The sequence below is a fragment of the Microcaecilia unicolor genome, chromosome 9, assembly GCF_901765095.1.
Source record: "Microcaecilia unicolor chromosome 9, aMicUni1.1, whole genome shotgun sequence".
Classification (NCBI taxonomy): domain Eukaryota; kingdom Metazoa; phylum Chordata; class Amphibia; order Gymnophiona; family Siphonopidae; genus Microcaecilia; species Microcaecilia unicolor.
The window spans coordinates 67737868-67762886 of NC_044039.1; the positions used below are offsets into that span (position 1 = coordinate 67737868).

At 45.0% G+C, this 25019-nt stretch overlaps 1 protein-coding gene across 8 annotated transcripts in view; it reads left to right on the forward strand.

Moving 5' to 3' along the window:
* The window catches only part of PPARA (peroxisome proliferator activated receptor alpha), a 652237-nt gene that overhangs the window by 287793 nt on the left and 339425 nt on the right, over positions 1-25019 (forward strand). The window lies entirely within an intron of this gene.

Sequence of the window (25019 nt, forward strand, 5' to 3'; positions counted from 1 at the left end):
GTCTCAAGACCAACTCTGTAAGGGTTCACCTTAGCGCAATCAGTGCATACCATTACCGTGTGGAAGGTAAGCCGATCTCAGGACAGCCTTTAGTTGTTCGCTTCATGAGAGGTTTGCTTTTGTCAAAGCCCCCTGTCAAACCTCCTACAGTGTCATGGGATCTCAATGTCGTTCTCACCCAGCTGATGAAACCTCCTTTTGAGCCACTGAACTCCTGCCATCTGAAGTACTTGACCTGGAAGGTCATTTTCTTGGTGGCAGTTACTTCAGCTCGTAGAGTCAGTGAGCTGCAGGCCCTGGTAGCCCAGGCCCCTTACACCAAATTTCATCATAACAGAGTAGTCCTCCACACTCACCCTAAGTTCTTGCCAAAGGTTGTGTCGGAGTTCCATCTGAACCAGTCAATTGTCTTGCCAACATTCTTTCCCCGTCCTCATTCCTGCCCTGCTGAACGTCAGCTGCACACATTGGACTGCAAAAGAGCATTGGCCTTCTATCTGGAGCAGACACAGCCCAACAGACAGTCCGCCCAATTGTTTGTTTCTTTTGATCCCAACAGGAGGGGAGTGGCTGTGGGGAAACGCACCATATCCAATTTGCTAGCAGATTGCATTTCCTTCACTTACGCCCAGGCTGGGCTGGGTCTTGAGGGTCATGTCACGGCTCATAATGTTAGAGCCATGGCAGCGTCGGTAACCCACTTGAAGTCAGCCACTATTGAAGAGATTTGCAAAGCTGCGACGTGGTCATCTGTCCACACATTCACATCTCATTACTGCCTGCAGCAGGATACCCGACGCGACAGTCGGTTCGGGCAGTCAGTGCTTCAGAATCTGTTCGGGGTTTAGAATCCAACTCCACCCCCCTAGGCCCATGTTTATTCTGTTCCAGGCTACACTCTCAGTTAGTTGGATAAATTGTGAGGTCAATCTCAGTTATGTCCTCGCCGTTGCGAGGCCCAATTAACCATGGTTGTTGTTTTGAGTGAGCCTGGGGGCTAGGGATACCCCATTAGTGAGAACAAGCAGCCTGCTTGTCCTCGGAGAAAGCGAATGCTACTTACCTGTAGAAGGTATTCTCCGAGGACAGCAGGCTGATTTTTCACACAAACCCGCCCGCCTCCCCTTTGGAGTTGTGTCTTCCCTTGTCTTTGTCTTGCTACATACGGGACTGACGAACACGAGCCGGTTCGGGCGGGAAGACGGCCGCGCGAGGACTAGCAAAGGCCTTTGCTAGTGAAGTTTCCGATTGGAGGGGCTGCCGTGGACGTCACCCATCAGTAAGAACAATCAGCCTGCTGTCCTCGGAGAATACCTTCTACAGGTATGTAGCATTCGCTCTCTGGCCGACAGACTGAGCAGCATAATGCATCCTCACGAGTGGTCCCTTAATATGGGCGTAGCCTGCAAGATCTGAGCATGGGGCACCCCCTCGGTGGATCTTTGCGCCTCTCAAATCAGTCACAGGGTTCCTCAATTCTGTTCCAGACTTCAGGCCCACAATAGACTATCATCAGATGCCTTTCTCCGTCTTTGGGGAACAGGCCTTCTGTATGCATATCCTCCCATACCTCTAGTGGGGAAGACTTTGTTGAAATCCAAGCAAGACCGCGGAACCATGATTCCGATTGCACCCTATTGGCCGTGTCAGATATTGTTCCCTCTTCTTCTGGAATTATCCTCTGAAGAACCATGCAGATTGGATTGTTTCCTGACACTCAGAACGAGGGGTCACTTCTACATCCCAACCTCCAGTCTCCGGCTGTCACGACCTGGATTTTGAGAGCCTAGAATTCGCTTTCTTGGGTCTTTTGGAGGGTGTCTTCCGAGTCTTGCTGGCTTCCAGGAAAGATTCCACTAAGAGGTGTTACTCTTTTAAATGGAGGAGGCCATAGATCCCTTTTCTTGTCCTACACAGACTCTGCTTGAATACCTTCTACACTTACCAGAGTCTGGTCTCAAGACCAACTCCGTAAGGGTCCACCTGAGTGCAATTAGTGTAGAAGGTAAGCCTATCTCTGGACAGCCTTTAGTTGTTCGCTTCATGAGAGGTTTGCTTTTTTCAAAGCCCCCTGTCAGACTTCCACCAGTGTCATGGGATCGCAAACTCGTTCTTACCCAGCTGATGAAAGCTTCTTTTGAGCCACTGAATTCCTGCCATCTGAAGTATTTGACCTGTAAGGTCTGTCACAATTGTGGCCGTGACCTCTCCCAGATGTACCTTATTTCTGGTGGTCAGCTTCTTAGCTGGCTTCTGTTTCTTCTGTCTGTCCTTTCTGAGCTAGCTCTGTCTCTCTGTGCTGGCTGCTTCCAGCACCATGACTCTAATTGCTTCACTATACTGCACCTGGGTGGGTTGCCTGAGTTAGCTCTGTCTCTGTTTGCTGGCTGTTCCCAGCACAGCTCTAATTGCTTCACTATACTGCAGCTGTGTAGGTTAAGCCTCTCTGTGTTTCAGCATGCTGGCTGCCTGGGTCTGGTTGTTGTGACATCATCAGGCAGGACCTTGATAAGGAAGTGGTGTTCTTTCCTTCAGGGCCTTTGCAACGTTTGCATTTGCTCTTGTTAAAGGGCCAGGTCAGTGTTAGTGCAGTGTGCACTTTTGACATGTGTTTTGCTTCCCCGTTTTTCCCTTGTAGCTCCCCTGCTTTCCCTTTGGGTGCTGTTAGAAGCACTGCTAGTTTGCTGTTAGAAGTACTTCTGGTTTAGGTGCGGTTAGAAGCACTCCAGTTTGCTGTTAGAAGTACTTCTGGGTTTTGGTGCTGTTAGAAGCACTTCAGTTTGCTGTTAGAAGTACTTCTGGGTTTGGGTGCTGTTAGAAGCACTTCAGTTTGCTGTTAGAAGTACTTCTGTAGCTTGGTGCTCAGAGCACTTGTGTTAGGTTAGTGCTGTGGAGCACTGCTGAAGTTTGGTGCTTAGGAAGCATCTTTGTTAGCTGATGTGTTTAGCTTCCCTGCTTTTTCCTTGTGGCTCCCATGCTTTCCCTTTTGGTGCTGTGAGAAGCACTTCTGTTAGAGTAGTGCCTAGGGGCACTCCTGTTAGTTTAGTGCCTAGGGGCGCTCCTGTTAGTTTAGTGCCTAGGAGCACTTCGGTTACAAGCTTGTTTGAGTATCCTGGTCCCTGTGTTATCCGGTATCTGGTAAGTCCTGCCGGCCACTCGAACCCAGGGGCTCAACTCTTGGGGGGCAGTGGCTAAGCACAGGTGAAGCTGTACGGACAAGTCTCCAGTGTGTTCCGGTCCAGTGTGCTCCAGTCCAATGCGGACCAGTCCGGTGTACTAGAGTCCAGTGTGTTCCGGTCCGGTGTGTTCCAGTCCGGAGTGTTCCAGTCCAGTGTACTCCAGTCCAGGGTGTTCCAGTCCGGTGTGTTCCAGTCCAGTGCGGACCAGTCCGGTGTCCTCCAGTCCAGGGGGTTCCAGTCCATGTGTTCCTGCACGTTGGGCGGTGCCTGCCATCCTTGCCGGTGCCGGTGTGCTTGCCCAGTGTTGGTTGGTGGGTTTTGCCTGCTGCTGTCGCTCCTCGCCAGCAGCCCAAGAGCTCATGTTTGCTCCAAAGCCTGGCCTCGCGGGCTCTGAACCTGCGAACCTGACAAGGTCGTTTTCTTGATGGCTGTTACTTCAGCTCATAGGGTTAGTGAGCTTCAGGCCTTAGTAGTTAATGCACCTTATACTAAGTTTCATCACAACTACTACTACTACTTAACATTTCTAAAGTGCTACTAGGGTTACGCAGCGCTGTACAATTTAACATAGAAGGACAATCCCTGCTCAAAGAGCAGAGTAGTTCCTCCGCATACACCCTAAGTTCCTGTCGAAGGTGGTGTTGGAGTTCCATCTGAACCAGTCGATTGTCATGCCAACATTTTTTTCTCTGTCTTCATTCCCATCCTGGCAAAAGCAGCTTGCACACCTTGGACTGCAAGAGATCATTGGCCTTTTGCATGGAGTGGACGAGGCCCTTCAGACAGTCTGCCCAGTTGTTTGTTACCTTTGATCCCAACAGGAGGGGAGTCGCCATCAGTAAACGCACCATTTCCAGTTGGCTAGCAGATTGCATTTCCTTCGCTTATGCCCAAGCTGGTCTGACTTTGGAGGACCATGTCATAGCTCATAATGTCAGAGACATGGCCGCATCAGTGGCCCACTTAAAGTCATCCTCCATTGAAGAGATTTGCAAGGCTGCGACGTGGTATTCAGTCCACACATTCACATCTCAGTACTGCCTAGAGCAGGATACCAGACACGACTGTTGGTTTGGGCATTCAGTGTTGCAGAATCTGTTTGGGGTCTAGAATCCAACTCCAGCCTTCTAGGCCCATTTTATTCTGTTCCAGGCTGCACTCTCAGCTGGTTTGTGTATAGTTTCAGGTTGATCTTAGTTATGTCCTTGCCGTTACGAGGCCTAATTGACCAACTTTGCTTTGGGTGAGCCTGGATGCTAGGTATACCCACTTGTGAGAATGAACTGGCCTGCTTGTCCTCAGAGAAAGCGAAGATACTTAACTGTAGCAGGTATTCTCCAAGGGCAGCAGGCTGATCATTCTCACAATCCCGCCCACCTCCCCTTGTAGTTGTCTCCTTTTACTTTTCTTTATGCTTTTTTATTAAACTGAAGAGCTTGGTCACACGGTGAGCGGAAAGGCACTCCATGCATACACAGTCGAGCGCGTATCGCGCGTCAGAAGGCTCTAGCAAATTTTTTGCTATCTATTATAACGGTTCCCGGGCCGACGCGGAACGTCGACCCACTTATGACAATGATCAGCCTGCTGTCCTCAGAGAATACCTGCTACAGGTAAGTAACTTCACTATTTTTGTTTTCCAATACTTTGCTAATAATACCTAATATTCTATTTGCTTTCTTAGCTGCCACTGAACACTGAGCAGAGGGTTTCAATGTATCATCAATGACACCTAGATCCCTTTCCTGATCGGTGACTTCTAATGTGGAACTTTGCATTACATAGCTATAGTTCCGTTTCCTCTTTCCCACATGCATCACTTTCCACTTGCTCACGTTAAATGTCATCTGCATTTAGATTCCCTCTTGTAATTTTTCACAATCTTCTGGTGATTTAACAACTTTGAATAACTTTCCTGCTTATAATCGAAAGAGAACAGAGAACAGAAAGTGGGAGAGCGACCAAGGATATCAGAGACTGGAGGATGTTCTTAAAATGAAAGTTTATTAAGAGTTTCGAAGACTCGACACAACGTCGTGTTTCGGCCGTCAGGCCTGCATCAGGAGTCTATAAAAACATACATTTATATACAATGAAGAAACAATAAAATTACAAAAAATATATAAGATATATATATACACATATAGAGTAGTATATATGTGTGTACAATAAAGCTATGTATGTGAAGAAATGTGCATGACAATTCTGAAAACAGAAAAATTGTGAAACACATGCTTATGTGGACTGTGTAAATGTACATGGTTTACTGGAAGACAAAACACACACATTTATATATATGATAGAGAACGAGGAGCACATACGTTGCTATATAACTGGAAAATAAACAATTATGAATGTATGTAATTTTTAAACTGGAAAAGTAACAAGTGTTGAACTATAATTTTCATCGAATAAAACAAAAATCTTTATAATGCAAAGGAATAATGATTTTTTAACGAAATATTAATAGATGATGCAAATTATGAAAATAATGCATTTGAAGTTCCTTTATATTACAATTATAAAAATGTTTAACTCACATACATGTTTGGGTTTGGTGTCTTTAAAAATAATAATAATATCAACCACATAAATAAAACTTAACTGTTAAGTTTTATTTATGTGGTTGATATTATTATTATTTTTATACTACTCTATATGTGTATATTGACCAGCTCACCTTTATCCACATGTTTACTAACCCCTGCAAAGAAATGTAATAGATTGGTGAGGCAAGATTTCTTTTCACTAAATCCATGTTGACTTTCAGGCTCTTTTTCGAAAGAGAAGGACGCCCATGTTTCGACACAAATCGGAAGATGGGCGTCCTTCTTACAGGGTCGCCCAAATCGGCATAATCGAAAGCTGATTTTAGGCATCCCCAACTGCTTTCCTTCGTGGAGATGACCAAAGTTCATGGGGGCGTGTCGGAGGTGTAGTGAAGGTGGGACTTAGGCGTGCCTAACACATGGGCGTCCTCAACCCATATTGGAAAAAAAGGGCATTCCTGACGAGCACTTGGACGACTTTACCTGGTCCTGTTTTTCTTACAACCAAGCTACAAAAAGGTGCCGAACTGACCAGATGACCACCAGAGAGAATCGGGGATCACTTCCCCTTATTCCCCCAGTGGTCACTAACCCCCTCCCACCTTCAAAAAACTTCTTTAAAAATATTTTGTGTCAGCCTCAAATGTCATACTAAGGTCCATCACAGCAGTATGCAGGTCCCTGGAGCAGTCTTAGTGGGTGCAGTGCACTTCAGGCAGGCAGACCCAGTCCCATCCCCCACCTACCTGTTACACTTCTGGTGGTAAATGTGAGCACTCCAAAACCCACTAGAAACCCACTGTACCAACATCTAGGTGCCCCCCTTCATCCGTAATGGCTATGGTAGTTGTGGGTAGTGGGTTTTGGGGGGGATGGGGGGCTCAGCATACAAAATAAGGGAGTTATGTACTTGGGAGCAATTTCTGAAGTCCATTGCAGTGCCCCCTAGGGTGCCCGCTTGGTGTCCTGGCATGTCAGGGGGACCAGTGCACTTCGAATGCTGGCTCCTCCCATGATCAAAGGGCTTGCATTTGGTCATTTCTGAGATGGGCATCCTCGGTTTCCATTTTCGCCGAAAATCAGAAACGACCATCTCTAAGGATGACCTAAATGTCAAGATTTGGGCATCTCCGACCGTATTATCAAAACGAAAGATGGACGTCCATCTTGTTTCGATAATATGGGTTTCCCCGCCCCTCCACCGGGATGTTTTGCGAGGACGTCCTCAGCATAACTTGGGCGTCCCTTTCGATTATGCCCCTCTTTGTCTCATTAATCCATGCTTTTGAATATGCTCTGTAATTTTGTTCTGTATTATAGTCTCTACCATTTTGCCCGGCACCGACGTCAGGCTTACTGGTCTATAATTTCCCTGATCACCTCTGGAACCTTTTTAAAAAATCGGTGTTACACTGGCCACCCAATCTTCGGTACCATGGTATTCATTCCAGAGTACGGACAGAATTGAAAAATGAACTTGCAGAACTATATGTTTGTAATATGTAATTTATCTTTAAAATCAAGTTCATTTTTCAATTCTGTCCATACTCTGGAATGAATACCATCCTGTCCAGTTGAATTGCTACTCTTCAATTTGTCAAATTCTGCTTTACATCTTCCAGGTTTATAGAGATTTCATTCAGTTTCTCTGACTCGTCAGCTTTGAATACCATTTCTGGCACCTGTGCCTCTCCCAAATTTTCCTCAGTGAAGATTGAAGAAAAGAATTAATTTAATCTCTCCGCTATGGCTTTGTCTTCCCTGAGTGCCCCTTTTACCTCTTGGTCATCTAACATAGTAACATAGTAGATGACGGCAGAAAAAGACCTGCACGGTCCATCCAGTCTGCCCAACAAGATAACTCATATGTGCTACTTTTTGTGTATACCCTACTTTGATTTGTACCTGTGCTCTTCAGGGCACAGACCGTATAAGTCTGCCCAGCACTATCCCCGCCTCCCAACCACCGTCTCTGGCACAGACCATATAAGTCTGCCCAGCACTATCCTTGCCTCCCAACCACCAGTCCCGCTTCCCACCACCGGCTCTGGCACAGACCGTATAAGTCTGCACAGCACTATCCCCGCCTCCCAACCTCCAGCCCGGCCTCCCGATCTTGACTAAGCTCCTGAGGATCCCTTCGGGAGCTTAGTCAAGATCGGGAGGCGGGGCTGGTGGTTGGGAAGTGGGGATAGTGCTGGGCAGACTTATACGGTCTGTGCCAGAGCTGGTGGTGGGAAGCGGGACTGGTGGTTGGGAGGCAGGGATAGTTCTGGGCAGACTTACACGGTCTGTGCCAGATCCGGTGGTGGGAGGTGGGGCTGATGGTTGGGAGGCGGGGATAGTGCTGGGCAGACTTATACGGTCTGTTCCAGAGCCGGTGGTTGGGAGGCGGGGATAGTGCTGGGCAGACTTATATGGTCCAACCAATTCTTTTGCCGGCTTCTTGCTTTTAATATTCCTAAAAAAATTTTTACTATGCATTTTTACCTCCAGTGCAACCTTTTATTCAAAGTGCCTCTTTGTCTTCCTTATCAGCGCTTTGCATTTTACTTGCCATTCCTTATTCTGTTTCTTATTATTTTCAGTTGGATCCTTATTCACCACCGACTCAGTAACTCTAGCTCTTCTCAAATTCTCCAACAAACATTGCAAACTGGACAACTGCCCCAGCTACCTTCTCAAATCTGCTCCCAATCAATTCTTAAATGACCTCTCATCGTACTTAAACTACATGCTCCAACAAGGTCATTTTCCTGAAGAATATGGCAACATCTTACTCACCCCTATACCGAAGGATGCAAAGAAAAAAACAAATGACATCACAAACTATCAACCAGTTGCATCTATCCCACTTGTAGTTAAATTGATGGAGAGTTTAGTGACCAAACAGCTCACTGACTATTTGGACAAATTCTCTTTATTACATGAATCTCAATCTGGTTTCCGCCCTTCCCACAGAACCGAAACTGTGCTGGTCTCCCTACTGGCCAAATTCAAGAATGAAATAGCGTTAGGAAATAGCATACTCCTATTTCAATTCAACATGTCTTGTGCATTTGATATGGTCAACCACAGCATACTTCTTCAACTTTTAGATCACTTTGGAATTGGTGGAAACATACTTGACTGGTTTAAAGGCTTTCTGACCACCAGGTCATACCAAGTTAAATCTAATACAAATATATCATCATCATGGAAATGTGGAGTTCCCCAAGGTTCACATCTATCACCAATACTCTTCAACATTTTAATGATCCCATTGGCCAAGTCCCTATCGAATAATGGTCTTCTTCCATTCATCTATGCTGATGATGTTACAATCTATATCCCTTTTAAACATGATTTATCAGAAATCTTCAACAATATCAAAAATGGATTGAACATCATGCACTCTTGGGCCAACTCATTTCAGTTGAAGCTGAACACCGATAAAACACATTGCCTTATCCTCTCATCCCAGTACAACAATTATAAACCCACAACTTTGTTCACTCCAGAGCACTCCCTTCCCATCTCTGATAGTCTCAAAATACTAGGTGTCATTATTGATAGAAATCTTACACTTGAGTCCCAAGTCAACTCCACTGTAAAGAAAATGTTTCATTCAATGTGGAAACTCAAGCGTTTAAAACCTTTCTTCCCAAGAGATGATTTCCGCAATCTAATTCAATCAATGGCATTAAGCCACGTTGATTACTGCAATGGAATCTATGCAGGATGTAAGGAACAACTCACAAGGAAACTCCAAACGGCACAAAACACAGCAGCCAGATTGATATTTGGTAAAACACGATTCCAAAGTGCCATACCACTCCGTAAACAATTGCACTGGCTTCCTATCAAAGAACGCATCTCTTTCAAAATCTGCACCTTAGTCCATAAGATTATCTATGGAGTAGTCCCAGATTACATGATTGACCTAATCAATCTTCCAATTAGAAATAGTACCAGTTCATCACGGTCTTACCTGAATCTCCATTACCCAAATTGCAAAGGACTAAAATACAAGACAACCCATGCGTCCAACTTCTCTTACAAAGGCACGCGCCTGTGGAACGCATTGCCACAAGTGGTGAAAACAACTTATGAATACCTAAAATTCAGAAAGTCATTAAAGACTCACTTATTCGGAAGGGCATATCCGAATGACCCAACTTAAATGGCTCAACCCTGCAACACTTCACTATTAAAGATCGTATTGGACATTAATGAACTCTTTTACCTCAACCCAACTTGATTGAATCTTATCTTCCCTATCCCAATACAACATATCTTCCCTATCCCAATACAACATTTTGTACCTATCCCGTACCGGATTTGGCGAATGCCTTCACAGTATTATGTAAGCCACATTGAGCCTGCAAATATGTAGGAAAATGTGGGATACAAATGTAACAAATAATAATAATAATTCCATTTTCTGAAGGATTTTCTTTTAGTTCTAATAGCTTCCTTCACTTCACTTTTTAACCATGCCGTTTGGTCTTCCTCCTTTTTTAATGCACGGAATATATTTGGCCTTGGCTTCCAGGATGGTATTTTTGAACAGCATCTGCGCCTGATAAAAATTTTTGACCTTTTAGCTGCTCCTCTAAGTTTTTTTTCACTATTTTCATTTCATCATAGTCTCCTTTTTGAAAGTTAAATGCTAACGAATTAGAATTTCCTGTGTATACTTACTCCAAAGCCGATATCAAATCTGATCATATTATGATCACTGTTATCAAGCGGCCCCGGCACAATTACCTCCTGCACTAGATCATGTGCTCTACTAAGGTCTAAGTCTAGAATTTTTCCTCCTCTAGTTAGCTACTATACTAAGCACATAAGCACCGCCATACTGGGAAAAGACCACGGGTCCATCAAGCCCAGCATCCTGTCTCCAACAGCGGCCAGTCGAGGCTTCAAGAACCCAGCAAACCCCTCCCCCTAAAAAAAAATTTTTTTTAAATAATATTCAATGGACTTTTCCTTCAGGAATCTGTCCAAACCCCCCTTAAACTCTGTAAGGCCAGCCGCTGTCACTGCATTCTCCAGTAATGAGTTCCAGAGTCCAACTACATGCTGAGTAAAGAAAAACTTTCTCTTGTTTGTTTTAAATCTACCATATTCTAGTTTCATCTTGTGTCCCCTGGTTCTATTATTTTTTGAAAGTGTAAACAAACGCTTCACATCTGTCCACTCTACTCCGCTCATTATCTTGGAGACTTCTATCATATCACCCCTCAGCCGCCTTTTCTCCAAGCTTTTATCATTTTCATCGCCCATCTCTGCACCTTCTCCAATTCTTTTATATCTTTTTTGAGATGTGGCAACCAGAATTGGACACAATATTCGAGGTGCAGTCGCACCATGGAACGATACAACGGCATTATAACATCCTCGTGTTTGTTTTCCATCCCTTTCCAAATAATACTCAACATTCTGAGCGCTTTCTTAGCCGCCGCAGCACACTGAGCAGAAGTTTTCAACGTCTTATCAACGATTACTCCCAGATTCCTTTCTAAGTCTGTGACTCCTAACGCGGAACCTTGCATGACATAGCTGTAATTTGGGTTCCTCTTACCCACATGCATCACTTTGCACGTCAACATTGAACTTCATCTGCCACTTGGACGCCCAATCCCCCAGTCTCGCTAGGTCCTCCCGTAATCTTTCACACTCCTCCTGCGACTTGACGAACCTGAATAACTTTGTGTCATCTGTGAATTTAATTACCTCACTAGTTACTCCCATTTCTAGGTCATTTATAAATATGTTAAAAAGCAGTGGTCCCAGCACAGACCCCTGAGGGACCCCACTAACTACCCTTCTCCATTGAGAATACTGACCATTCAATCCTACTCTCTGTTTCCTATCCTTCAACCAGCTTTTAATCCATAGGTAATACCCTACCTCCGATCCCATGACTCTCCAGTTTCCTCTGGAGTCTTTCATGAGGCACTTTGTCAAACGCCTTCTGAAAATCCAGATACACAATATTCACAGGCTCCCCATTGTCCACATGTTTGTTCACCCCTTCAATAAAATGCAGTAGGTTGGTGAGGCAAGACTTCCCTTCACTAAATCTGTGCTGATTTTGTCTCATCAGCCCATGTTTTTGTATGTGCTCTGCAATTTTATTCTTAATCGTTTATTTATTTGCTGTACCGTTTCAAATTGCATTCACAAAACAGAACGGTTTACATCTTAATTTAAAAATATCATATTTAAAAAAACATAAGAAATCCATCAATTTGATAGAAAAGCACAGCAAACTAAAATAACCATTCTAAAAGATAAAACACCAACACACAATGAACAATCATTCATAACAAATACATAAGCAAGCACATTATTTTACTGCATATTCATTCTGCCTAATTTTTCCTTTCATCCCAGATTATTTTCGAATGTATTCTGAAACAAATATGTTTTCAAAAGTTTACGAAACTGAATATAGGACTCTTCTAGTCTAATGCTTTTAGGGAGACAGTTCCAATGAGAAGGGGCTAGAAAAAAGAACGCTGAATTTCTGGTAGATTCCCATCTAGCCTTTTGTGGTGGTGGGATTACTAATTTATTATCCATAAGCGATCGAAGTGTTCGTGTAGGTGAATACGGCAAAATAAGATTTGCTAAATAAGATGGAATCAGTAAATGTAAAGCTTTATGTGTCAGGGTAAAAATTTTAAATTTTATTCTGGCTTCAACTGGGAGCCAGTGAAGATGATATAAAAGCGGTGTAATCCTATCATGTTTTGAGGCCCTGCAAATGATTCGAGCAGCAGTATTCTGTATCATTTGTAACCGTTTTGTAGTTGTCTTAGTAAGTCCTGCATAAATGGTATTGCAGTAGTCCAAACGTGTTGTAATATATGCATGTGTTAGTGTACATAGCGAAGCTTTGTCAACTGAATTTCTAATTGAGCGCAATTTTCGCAGGTAATAAAATGACTTCTTGACTACCTCAGATATTTGTTCATTGAACAATAGAGCTGAGTCAATAATGACTCCTAGATACCTAAAGGATTGCACCGTTGCAATCAGTTTGTCAAAGTAGGTATTACAGGGGGAAATGTTTCACGACCTGTAATCCAAGAAGTAACAGTCTTTTTGGATTCAATACTAGATGATGTCTTTTAAGCCAACCAGCTACCTCATCAAGACAATTTTGAATTTGCGTTAATTCAATATCTAATGGTTTTACGTAGTGAATCAGAAGGAAATCGTCAGCATACGAGTAAAAACTAATGCCTAAAGACTGAATAAGTAGAGCAAGAGGACTAACATATATATTAAACAGAATTGGTGATAAAACCGATCCCTGCGGAACCCCACAAGAAAGAGGATATCCTTTTGAAGTGGAACAATTTTGTAGTACCTTAAACGACCGATTAGTAAGAAAAGAGGTAAACCAATCATAGATTGTACCTGTAATACCAATTTCCTTCAGACGATTAAGTAACAAATCATGATCTATAAGGTCAAATGCAGCTGATAAATCTAACGAGATAGTTAATGCAACATAGCCCTGCTCCGATCTAGTATGTATTTCACTTAAAAAAAAGTTATGACTGTTTCTGTGTGTGCTATGTCCCTTCCTAAAACCTGATTGTCTTGGGTGTAGTATATTTTTAGTTTCTATGTAAGTTTGTAGTTGATGAAACACAACTGTTTCTAGTACTTTGGATAAAAATGAGAGATTAGAGACCGGACGGTAATTTCCAGGAGAGGATGGGTCTAAAGAAGGCTTTTTTTAGGATAGGCTTTACCAAGGCCTCTTTAAGAATTGTTGTAACAATCCCTTCTGTAAGACTTTTTGTAATGATTAAATATACAGTGGTGGAAATAAGTATTTGATCCCTTGCTGATTTTGTAAGTTTGCCCACTGACAAAGACATGAGCAGCCCATAATTGAAGGGTAGGTTATTGGTAACAGTGAGAGATAGCACATCACAAATTAAATCCGGAAAATCACATTGTGGAAAGTATATGAATTTATTTGCATTCTGCAGAGGGAAATAAGTATTTAATCCCTCTGGCAAACAAGATCTAATACTTGGTGGCAAAACCCTTGTTGGCAAGCACAGCGGTCAGACGTCTTCTGTAGTTGATGATGAGGTTTGCACACATGTCAGGAGGAATTTTGGTCCACTCCTCTTTGCAGATCATCTCTAAATCATTAAGAGTTCTGGGCTGTCGCTTGGCAACTCGCAGCTTCAGCTCCCTCCATAAGTTTTCAATGGGATTAAGGTCTGGTGACTGGCTAGGCCACTCCATGACCCTAATGTGCTTCTTCCTGAGCCACTCCTTTGTTGCCTTGGCTGTATGTTTTGGGTCATTGTCGTGCTGGAAGACCCAGCCACGACCCATTTTTAAGGCCCTGGCGGAGGGAAGGAGGTTGTCACTCAGAATTGTACGGTACATGGCCCCATCCATTCTCCCATTGATGCGGTGAAGTAGTCCTGTGCCCTTAGCAGAGAAACACCCCCAAAACATAACATTTCCACCTCCATGCTTGACAGTGGGGACGGTGTTCTTTGGGTCATAGGCAGCATTTCTCTTCCTCCAAACACGGCGAGTTGAGTTCATGCCAAAGAGCTCAATTTTTGTCTCATCTGACCACAGCACCTTCTCCCAATCACTCTCGGCATCATCCAGGTGTTCACTGGCAAACTTCAGACGGGCCGTCACATGTGCCTTCCGGAGCAGGGGGACCTTGCGGGCACTGCAGGATTGCAATCCGTTATGTCGTAATGTGTTACCAATGGTTTTCGTGGTGACAGTGGTCCCAGCTGCCTTGAGATCATTGACAAGTTCCCCCCTTGTAGTTGTAGGCTGATTTCTAACCTTCCTCATGATCAAGGATACCCCACGAGGTGAGATTTTGCGTGGAGCCCCAGATCTTTGTCGATTGACAGTCATTTTGTACTTCTTCCATTTTCTTACTATGGCATCCAACAGTTGTCTCCTTCTCGCCCAGCGTCTTACTGATGGTTTTGTAGCCCATTCCAGCCTTGTGCAGGTGTATGATCTTGTCCCTGACATCCTTAGACAGCTCCTTGCTCTTGGCCATTTTGTAGAGGTTAGAGTCTGACTGATTCACTGAGTCTGTGGACAGGTGTCTTTCATACAGGTGACCATTGCCGACAGCTGTCTGTCATGCAGGTAACGAGTTGATTTGGAGCATCTACCTGGTCTGTAGGGGCCAGATCTCTTACTGGTTGGTGGGGGATCAAATACTTATTTCCCTCTGCAGAATGCAAATAAATTCATATACTTTCCACAATGTGATTTTCCGGATTTAATTTGTGATGTGCTATCTCTCACTGTTACCAATAACCTACCCTTCAATTATGGGCTGCTCATGTCTTTGTCAGTGGGCAAACTTACAAAATCAGCAAGGGATCAAATACTTATTTCCACCACTGTAAATGGGCTTGTAGTTTTAATGAGGAGCTCTTCAGCCAATTTGATGGAATCGGATCTAGTGCATTATATGTAGGTGAAATGTGTGACATTAATTTTTGAAAAGATATTAATGATGGAATTTCAAATTGATGCCATACTCCTGATAAAGATAAATTTATCATAGACATTTCCTCTGCATTTATGTCTTTACCAAACTGGGACCTTAAGTTACCAATCTTTGATATAAAAAATTTAGCTAATGTTTCTGATTCTATATATACTGTCTCTGTATGTGAGCCTGGTTTTGATGTCAAATGTTTCATAATACGAAATAACTGTTTTGATGAATTTGAAGCGTCTTGTATTTGTTTAGAAAAGTAATTTGTCTTTGCTATCTTTAGTTGCCGTATGTAATAACGGTGGCATTGTTTACACTTATCCTTTAATTCTATTGTGTTCCCTTTACGCCATAATCGTTCAGCTCTATGTAATTGCTGTTTACATAATTTTAAACCGGGATGATACCATGGTTGAGATTTTTTTTCGTCCTTAATAATAGCCTCCAACATTTTGCATGGCACCGACGTCAGACTCCGCGGTCTATAATTTCCTGGATCTCCTCTGGAACCTTTTTTAAAAATCGGCGTAATATTGGCTACCCTACAACACCTGATTTTAGGGATAGATTGCAAATTACTAACAGTAGCTCTACAAGTTTATTTTTCAGTTCTATTAATACTCTGGGATGAATACCATCTGGTCCTGGTGATTTACTACTCTTCAGTTTGCAGAACTGACCCATTACATCCTCCAAGTTTACAGAGAATTCGTTTAGTTTCTCTGAGTCACCTTCTTCAAATACCCTTTCCGGCACCGGTGTCCCTCCCAAATCCTCCTCGGTGAAGACCGAAGCAAAGAATTCATTTAATTTCTCCACTACGGCTTTGTCTTTCCTGATCGCCCCTTTAATACCACTTTCGTCCAGCGGCCGAACCGATTCTTTAGCCGGCTTCCTGCTTTTAATGTATCTAAAAAAATGTTTACTATGTATTTTCGCTTCTGACGCTAACTTTTTTCCAAAGTCCATTTTTGCCCTCCTTATCTCCGCTTTGCATTTGACTTGGCATTCCTTATGTTTTATCTTATTATTTTCAGTTGGTTCTCTTCATTTTCTGAAGGATTGTTTTTTTGCTCTAATGGCTTCCTTTACCTTACTGTTTAGCCACGCCGGCTGACGTTTGGTCTTTTTTCCTCTTTTTCTAATACGCAGAATATATTTGTCCTATACCTCTAGGATGGTGTGTTTGAACAGCATCCACGCCTGATGCAAGTTTTTTACCCTGTGAGCTGCTCCTTTTATTCTTTTTTTCACCGTTTTTCTCATTTTATCGTAATCTCCTTTTCTAAAGTTAAACGCTAGTGCATTTGATTTCCTAAGTTCACTTACTTCAATGCCAGTATCAAAACTGATCATATTATGATCACTGTTATCAAGTGGCCCTCGCACTGGTGCCCTCGCACCGGTACCCCCGCACCAGATCATGACCTCCACTAAGGACTAAGTCTAGTATTTTTCTTCTCTTGTAGTCCTTGATTTTGTCAAGGAATTTTTCCTCCCTGATGTTACATTTACCCAGTCAATATTGGGGTAATTGATATCATCCATTATTATTGTGTTCCCCAGTTTATTAGCCTTTCTAATTTCTAATAACATTTCTACATCTGTATGTTCATCCTGACCAGGTGGATGATAATACACTCGTATCACTATATTTTCCCCTTTACATATGGAATTTCAATCCATAGGGATTTCAAGATGTGTTTTGTTTACTGCAGAATTTTCAATCTATTTTATTCAAGGTCCTCCTTAACATATAATGCTACCTCTCCACCAATTCGGTCCACCCTATCACTATGATATAATTTGTACCCTGGTATGACGGTGTACTATTGGTTATACTCCTTCCTCCAGGTCTCAGAGATGTTTTTTATATCTAATTTTTCATGTAGTGCAATATATTCTAACTCTCCCATCTTATTTGTTAGGTTTCTTGCATTCAAATATAGACATTTCAAACTATGTTTGTTCTTCCTATTTACATCTTGCTCAGCAGTTGTCAGTGTTAATTTGCAATGTTTTGTCTGCTTTTTCTTTGCTATTGTCTTCCCTGTTTTGGTGATATCTTTGAAAGATACCTTGTTCTGAGCCATACGCTTTTGAACAACTGTCAGCCTTCCCCCAGGTTCTAGTTTAAAAGTTGCTCTATCTTCTTTTTAGGTGCATTTGGAGGAGTGTCCTTCAGAGTGCCTAGCTATGTCCTTGAGAAGGGGGCCAATTTAGTCCCCAAGACTGAGATCCTAGTTCTCCTGTGCCAGAGGGGAGAAGCCCTTTGGTCACCATCCTCCATCCACCAATACAAAAGCACCCTGCGTGTCGCACATACCTACCTAGCACATTGCAGCCGCTATGGAATGGGAAATATAACATGTCCACAAATACCCACAGTGGAAAACGAGCTTATATCCCCTTCATTCAAGGAATACAGCCCTAAGCCAAACAGACATCTGACAAAGGAGTGTTCAATATGGACAATGCACTGACCACAGAGGGCCATCACAGCATCAGTTGCCCTCCAGATGGGTGCTCTCTCATGCCCCCTATCACTCACTCATTGCTGCTCTGTGAGACATTCCTCAAGGCCCAAGCTGGAGGGCCCTCAAATCTCCACATTATGGTGGGTCCTCAATCCCCGCTGTTGAAACTCAAACCTATATGTACACTTCCCTTCCCCCCGGCCACCCCCAAATTATGGCCATGATTTATGTAGTGATGTGCACCCACCGCCATCATTCAGTGCCCTAAAATAGCTAGCCTAAGTACCCCACAGATGCCTCCAAACCTAGGTTTCCAACCTATAAATCAGGGAACTGCCTTTATCCTCGGGGTTCGAGCAGAGGGGCCCAGAAGAATGGGTGCCTCCTATATGATCCCCAGCCATCTCCCACCCGGTTGTTGGACATATAAGGCATGGGGATGTACACACATCCACATCCCTGACAAAAACAGGGTCCCATCCATCCATCAGCACAGCTCACCCGCTTCAGGGTCAGAACCCATCTTGCTTGTCCATAGGAAACAGTGCTGATGTTGCCTCTGCAGTTCCCCGATTTGTTATCTCGTAGGTGCCACAACTCAGACATGTCCCCTGGATAGCAACAACTGCCCACAGTTGTACGCTTCCCTGTCTCCCAACAACCAGCGGCATTACTTTGCAAGCCATGTAAGATGCCTTGATCTTATTTGCAAACCTTTTACACACAGGGCACCCTCCAGCTGATCAACAGCCAGTCCAGGACCAGCCCGACTCACAGGGGGGCGAGCCAGACCAGCAGGCCCGACAGCAGCCTGGACCCGACTAGCATGGCTCACAGGGGGGTGTCTCAGAGGAGTTGATTGTGGACCTAGGGCCATGGGAGGTGCCAGTCCCTCCTGCACAGCTGGAGGAGGGAGATGACCCCTGGCTGGACCTGCTGTCCTCATTTGGATTTCAGGGCTCTGTTCTCTCCTGGTTTTCTTCTAATCTTCCCATCATACTTTTAGTGTATACTCTGGATCCTTCTCCACTTCTATCCCATTATCAGTCGCTGTATTTCAGGGCTCTGTCTTAGGACCTCTTCTTTTTTCCATCTATACATCTTCCCTTGGTGCTCTGATCTTATGCCATGGATTTCAGTATCACCTTTATGCTGATGACTCCCAGATCTACCTCTCCACACCAGAAATCTCAGCAGGAATCCAGGCCCAAGTATCAGCCTGCCTGTCTGACATTGTTGCCTGGCTGTCTCACTGCCATCTGAAACTAAACATGACTAACACTGACCTTCTTGTCTTTCTCCCTAAACCAACCTCTCCTCTTCCCCCCCCCCCAATTCTCTATCTCTCTGGATAACACTCTCATCCTCCCTGTCTCATGAACTCCGTAACCTTGGGGTTATCTTTGACTCCTCTCTCTTCTTCTCTGCACATATCCAACAGACTGCTAAAACCTGTAATTTCTTTCTCTATAATATCACCAAAATTCGTCCTTTCCTTTCTGAGCACACTACCAAAACCCTTATCCACACTCTTATCTCTCGCTAAGACTGTTGCAACTTGCTTCTCCCAGTTCTCCCAGTAAGCCATCTCTCTCCCCAGATGCACAAACCTAACGAGTCAGCAATGTGGTTTTTACACCAGTTCTAGCTGGTTTAAAGTGCAAGGAGTACAACGAGGTGTACCATGCCAATAGGCAGGTGGAGGATTGCAAGAGAAAATGACACCAGCTGAAGTGAGAAATGAGACGCGAGACTAGAGCCAACCCGCTGGGTGTGGATACTGTGAATGTGACCCCTCTGGAGAGCATGGTTTGCTTTCCCCTTCCTCAGGAGAGCATCCATGGCCTAGGAAGCTAGGACACCTTAACACAACCTGAGGATTCAGGTACATTTGGGAGAGGAAAGCTTTGCTATCTGTTCTCTCTGTGTCACTCTCTCTTCCTCCAGCATCCTCATTGATACCACTCCCATATGTAGTCCACGTTCTCAGGTAGGTGGTGGAGGGGGTTAGAAGCACACCAGAGTACATGCGGAAAGGCTGGTCATTAAGGGCCATGTCCCAACAGTTGCACAGGGAATAGTGGTTGGTGGGCAGGTCTAGGGCCACTCAGCTAGGCAGGTGGAGGACCCCTGTACCCAGTGGTGTGCTGGAGCAGGCTCTCACAGGCTCTCGAGAGCCGTTTGTTAAGTTTTTAAGAATTTTGGGAGCCGGTTCTCCATGGCTACTTTAACAAATGGATCCCAAAATGTGGGCTTGGGCCCCTCCTGAATTCTCTTTTACTTTGCTGGTGAGAGAGAGCCCCCTGTTAACAATTTACCAGCACACCCCTGCCTGTACCTGTCATGTTTAGGTGTCTTCATACCCCCTCTCCCCCTCGCCTAGACCCATCATCAACCAGTGTGTATTTCTGCTATCCACATGTCTATTCCTCTCACTGTGCCCTCCACACCCCTTCCACAATCCTTCCTTCTGTACTCACATGGCAGTGTGACTGTCTGGCATCTTGGCCTCTGAGGTATACAGTGCACCATACTCCATGGCTCTTGCAGTGTTGCATGTACAGGCAGACATCCTTGGGTTGCGTGACAATGCCCTCCTTCCTCAGCTGTGGTCTGGAATTGGACATGGAGAGGTACGTTCAGGAAGGCTGCTGCAGACTGCCAGGTTAGATTCTACAGCAGACACATTTCCTCTACTTTCCCTATACAGTTGAAGAGATGGAGTCTTATGCTGAGCCAGGTCCCAGCAGGCACTGCAGGCTCCTCTGGAGGTGGGGGGCAAATCGGGGACAGCTGAGGCCTCACAGGAGGCAGTGGTGTGCTGGTAAATGTTTAACAACAGGCCCCTGGTCCCCCTCTGCGCCCCCCCCCCCAAATTGCAGAGCTGGCTATAGCCGGGGAGAGAGCCTGGGGGGGGGGGGGTGGCAATGCATTACTCCAGGAAAAAACAATTAAATGATCCCAGGTTCCAATCTAATTCATGTTTAATGTGTGATAAAATGCCATAAATAAGTAAATAAATATAAACTTTTAATGTTGAGCACCTGATTTTCAAAGTGAACATATTCCAAACACTATAATGAAAATAAAATGATTTTTTTTCTACCTTTGGTGACTGTTTTTCTGATCATGTTGGCCCAGTATCCGATTCTGCTGCTATCTGTCCTCTTAACTCTGTTTCCAGGGCTTCCTTTCCATTTATTTCTTTCCTTTCTTCTTCATTTCTGGTCCTCAGCTTCTGCCTATTTTCTTCATCCATGTGCAGTTTTTCTCCTTTCTTCCTTTTCCCTCATCTCATCTCCTTCCTCACTCTTCCCTCCCCTCCATCCATGTCCAGCATTTCTTCTCTCTCCCCTCCTCTCCGCTGCCCTCCATGATCCACCCATGTTCAGTGACCCTTCTCTCCCCTGCCCTGCATGCACCCATACCTAGTGACCCTCCTTTCCCCTGCCCATCCACCCATGTCCAGCAGTGACCCTCCTCTCCCCTGCCCTGCATGCACCCATACCCAGCGACCCTTCTCTCCCCTCCCTCCATCCACCCATGCCCAGCGACTCCCTTCTCTCCCCTGCCACCCCTCCCAAGTTGTTAGCAACCATGGTGCGATATATAGAATCTAGGAGCATTTGTGGTGGAATCTCACAGCAACCTATAACAAGTGATTACCACATTCTGCTGGCAATCTCTCTCCTTATGTGCTCAAATTGTTAGTTTTCCATGCTTACTGCATTACTCTAACTAGAAACTTTCAGACTGTCTGAGGCAATTACTTCTTAGCCTCTTTCCTGTTTAACAGTTGCCAGGTCGTGTTCTCATAATTGTAAAGCAGCTAATTGATTTTTGCACTTCAGATGTCTTTTTTTATGCTATTTTTCACTGAAGCATATCTTCCAAATCCTTGATCAGTCCTTCTTGTCCTTTCATTATTTTCCCTCTCTCCTGATATGTAAACCTAATACAGATTTTTGTGTCATCTGAAAATTACAATATTTTTACCTCAAATCCCTCTGCGGTCTCACTAAGGGAAAAAAGAAGGAAGTTCCAGACAATGCCTTGTCCTTCGAATTCTTCGGGGCAGGCAGTCTTGCCTGCCCGCTGCCAGTGCTGACTCTCCCCTGTCGGTTCGCGCTTCAAAATGGCCGCCGAGACTTACAAGGGTGGCCTACAAGACTTCAACAGAAGTCTCGCGAGGCCGCCTCTGGAAGTCTCGGCGGCCATTTTTAAAGCGCGAACCGGCAGCGGGGGACAATTAGCGCTGGCAGCGGGCAGGCAAAACTGCCTGCCCCGAAGAATTCGAAGGACAGGTCGGTAAGGGACGGATCCGGAGGGAGGGAGGGAGGAGAGCCGGCTCGCGGGTTTTAACAACCGGCTCGCAAGTCGGAAGAAATGTTAACAACCGGCTCATGTGAGCTGGTGCGAGCTGGCTCCAGCACACCACTGATAGGAAGTCACCATGTGAGAGCCTGAGTCTGATGATGACAACAGCCAGGATCTGCCTGCAGGGGAAAAGGAGACATTTGTAGATGGGGACCAAGAGCCAGAATAGGCCTGTAGAGGACCCTACCACCACAGACGCCAGGTGCTGCGCTTGTTAGAAGACTACTGGCCCAGAGCATACAGCTGTCAGACTACAGGCAGCAAAATCTGCAGCTGCTGTGGGATGGGGTGGAAGTCCCAAGGGAATGTGCCCAGCTGTTGCGGGATATGCAGGAGGGGAGCTGGCAGATAGCCAAGAATATGTGGCAGCAGCTTCTGGGCCTCTGGCAGGATCTCTGGGCCTACACAACAACGTCGACATTTGCAGAGGGCACACAGCAGGCACCTGACCATTCACCTGCCACCAGTGAGGCCACTAGGCATACACCACCACCCTCCGACAGTGCCGCCTCAGCTGCTGAGCTGCAACCACCTGTTAAACAGTTGAGGATGGGACCCTCAACACCCAGGCTAGTAGGTCAAGCAAAAGGCCAGCTCCATCAACCATGCTATATGCTATGCCCAGTGCCCAGGCAGACACCCAGCCAATCAGGTGGCCTGATTTTCAGCCGGCAGCAGGATACAATGCTGAAAATGAGGACAGGTGGAGCCCCACAGGAGAGGACTTGGGAGGGTTGGTAGAGGTGTTGTACACAAATAAATGATACATGTACCTTCTGTTTGCATTCTGCCTTGCCTCTGGGACAGAAGTAACCTTCTGAAGGAGTAAATTTTTACTCCCCCAGGCAGAATTCCAGGCAAGAAGAATTCTGGCTACTAAATAATGTATTAGACATAATAAATGTTTATTCAAATTGTCAAAGAAGCCAATCAGTAATTATTGAAGTAGGAACAAATAAACTCCCAATACAGTATAATATGTAGCAAATTAAAACAGAGTTTTCCCTGGGAGCTGTCAATATGTCCACCTTCTAGTGTAGGCACATTGAGGCTCGCCATCCTCAGTTCTGTTTCCTCTTAAATACCTTTTTCTTCCTTTCTTCTTTATCTTAATTATAATTACCCTTCCTACCTAATAAATATGCATCTTTCCAGAATATTCTGTTTCCTGTTATGACGTATCATGTTCCAACATGTTCCATCAAATGCTATCATTTATTCCCGTATATTGGCAGTTAGGGCCTCTCATGCACATAAACATATGTTTTCATTTGATATAGGTTGACCTATGTCCTTGGTATGCACAGTCATCATACTAGCCCCCTCCAACCTCTTGCTAGGGCTGTAGTTTTACCCACACCTTCTTACTTCTCCTTCTGATTGTTTATCTGGATACAGCAGACGTCCTTAGTCATAGGAGTCTCTGGCTCCTGGCTGCTGACCAGCAACTTATCACAAACCAAAATGTCGAACTACAAATTTCTACGGCCTGAGAAAGTAGTTACCAGAAAAAATGCTGTTTTGCAATTCCAGATCTGCTCCCAGCTCAAGAAGAGCAAAATAGCTTATAATAAAAACTAGAAATATGTATGGTTTGCACCTTTTTCGTGGCCTGAAAATTGGTCTGTATGACTCTTTGTCTGACACAGACCTAGAGCTGGTGTGCTCTGGTGGTCAACTCTGCAGGCAGGAGGCAGAGGGGGGAACTCTTCTGGCGTGCTCCCTGGTCTGCTGTGCAGGCAGGAGGCAGAGTCAGCTGGTGTGCTGCCTGGTCAGCTGTGCAGGCAGGAGGCAGAAGGGGGAGCTCCTCATCCTCTGTGTCTGGCGGCAGCTGCTGCTGTGTTTGCCGGCCCTCCTATGGCAGGGGCTGTCTTCTTCGGAGAGCCAAGTTGTGGAGCATGCAGCAGACCATGAAGGTTTTGGCTACTTTTTCAGGGCTGTAGAGGAGCTCCTCTCCTCTAATAAATGTCTGCATGTCTTTAGTATCTCTGTTTATAAAAGTGTGTTTTCTTGCTTTTACTCATTGGGATACAAATGGACCTAGTACACCTCTGGAACGGTCGAGACATCTAAATCTATTTTTGAGCTGTCCAAAGGTGCATTCAGTGATGGTTTGGGCGGTCTTATGCCTCTTGTTGTACTCCTTCTCCAACTCATTTTGGGATTGAACTATGGGATTCATGAGCCAGGTTCACTGGGAGTAGCCTCTGTCACCTGTGGGGGAAAGCAGAATGGCAGATGGGTGGGGTCATGGTTGTGGGCTCTAGTGGCATCTTGGGGAAGAGGAGAGGTCCTGTCACAGTGGTACCTAGTCAGGCAGTGAGGTCCAAGAAGTGGGTGTGGGGCCTGAAGCCTCTGTGATGGGGATATCTCCTGCAGGGCCTTCCCTCCAAACTCTCCTCCAGCAAGGCATGATCCACCAAAGCATTCAGTGCATCCATGATTGGTGTGCAAGTGGCCCACCAGCACAGGTGCAATCCGCTGACCCCAGAAACACCACTGTGCACACTATTGCACCTCGCACACTTTTGCACCTCGTGAGAACTAGCAACGGCCCCTGCACCAGCACACAGTCGTGAGACACATACACCAACTGCCCAAAGCACTCACTCTCTCTGCAGCAACAAACAATACAGACACACAACACAGCTGCAGCACAAGGCACTCACTCTTCCTGCAGCAATGAACAGTCCTCACACACAACAGCAGTACAGAGCACAGTGACAAGCTGGGAGTGAACAAACAGAGCAACAATAATAGACAGAGGACAAGGAGATAGGGGGGTAGAATGGGAGGTGTGTGGGTTTGGAGACAGTGAGGGTTTGGTGGGGGAAGGGGGCAAGATACAGAGGAAGGGATGGGTGTGGCTGGGGGGTGCTAGCAGGTGAGTGCAAGGACCTGAAGTGGTGAGAGACAGAACAGG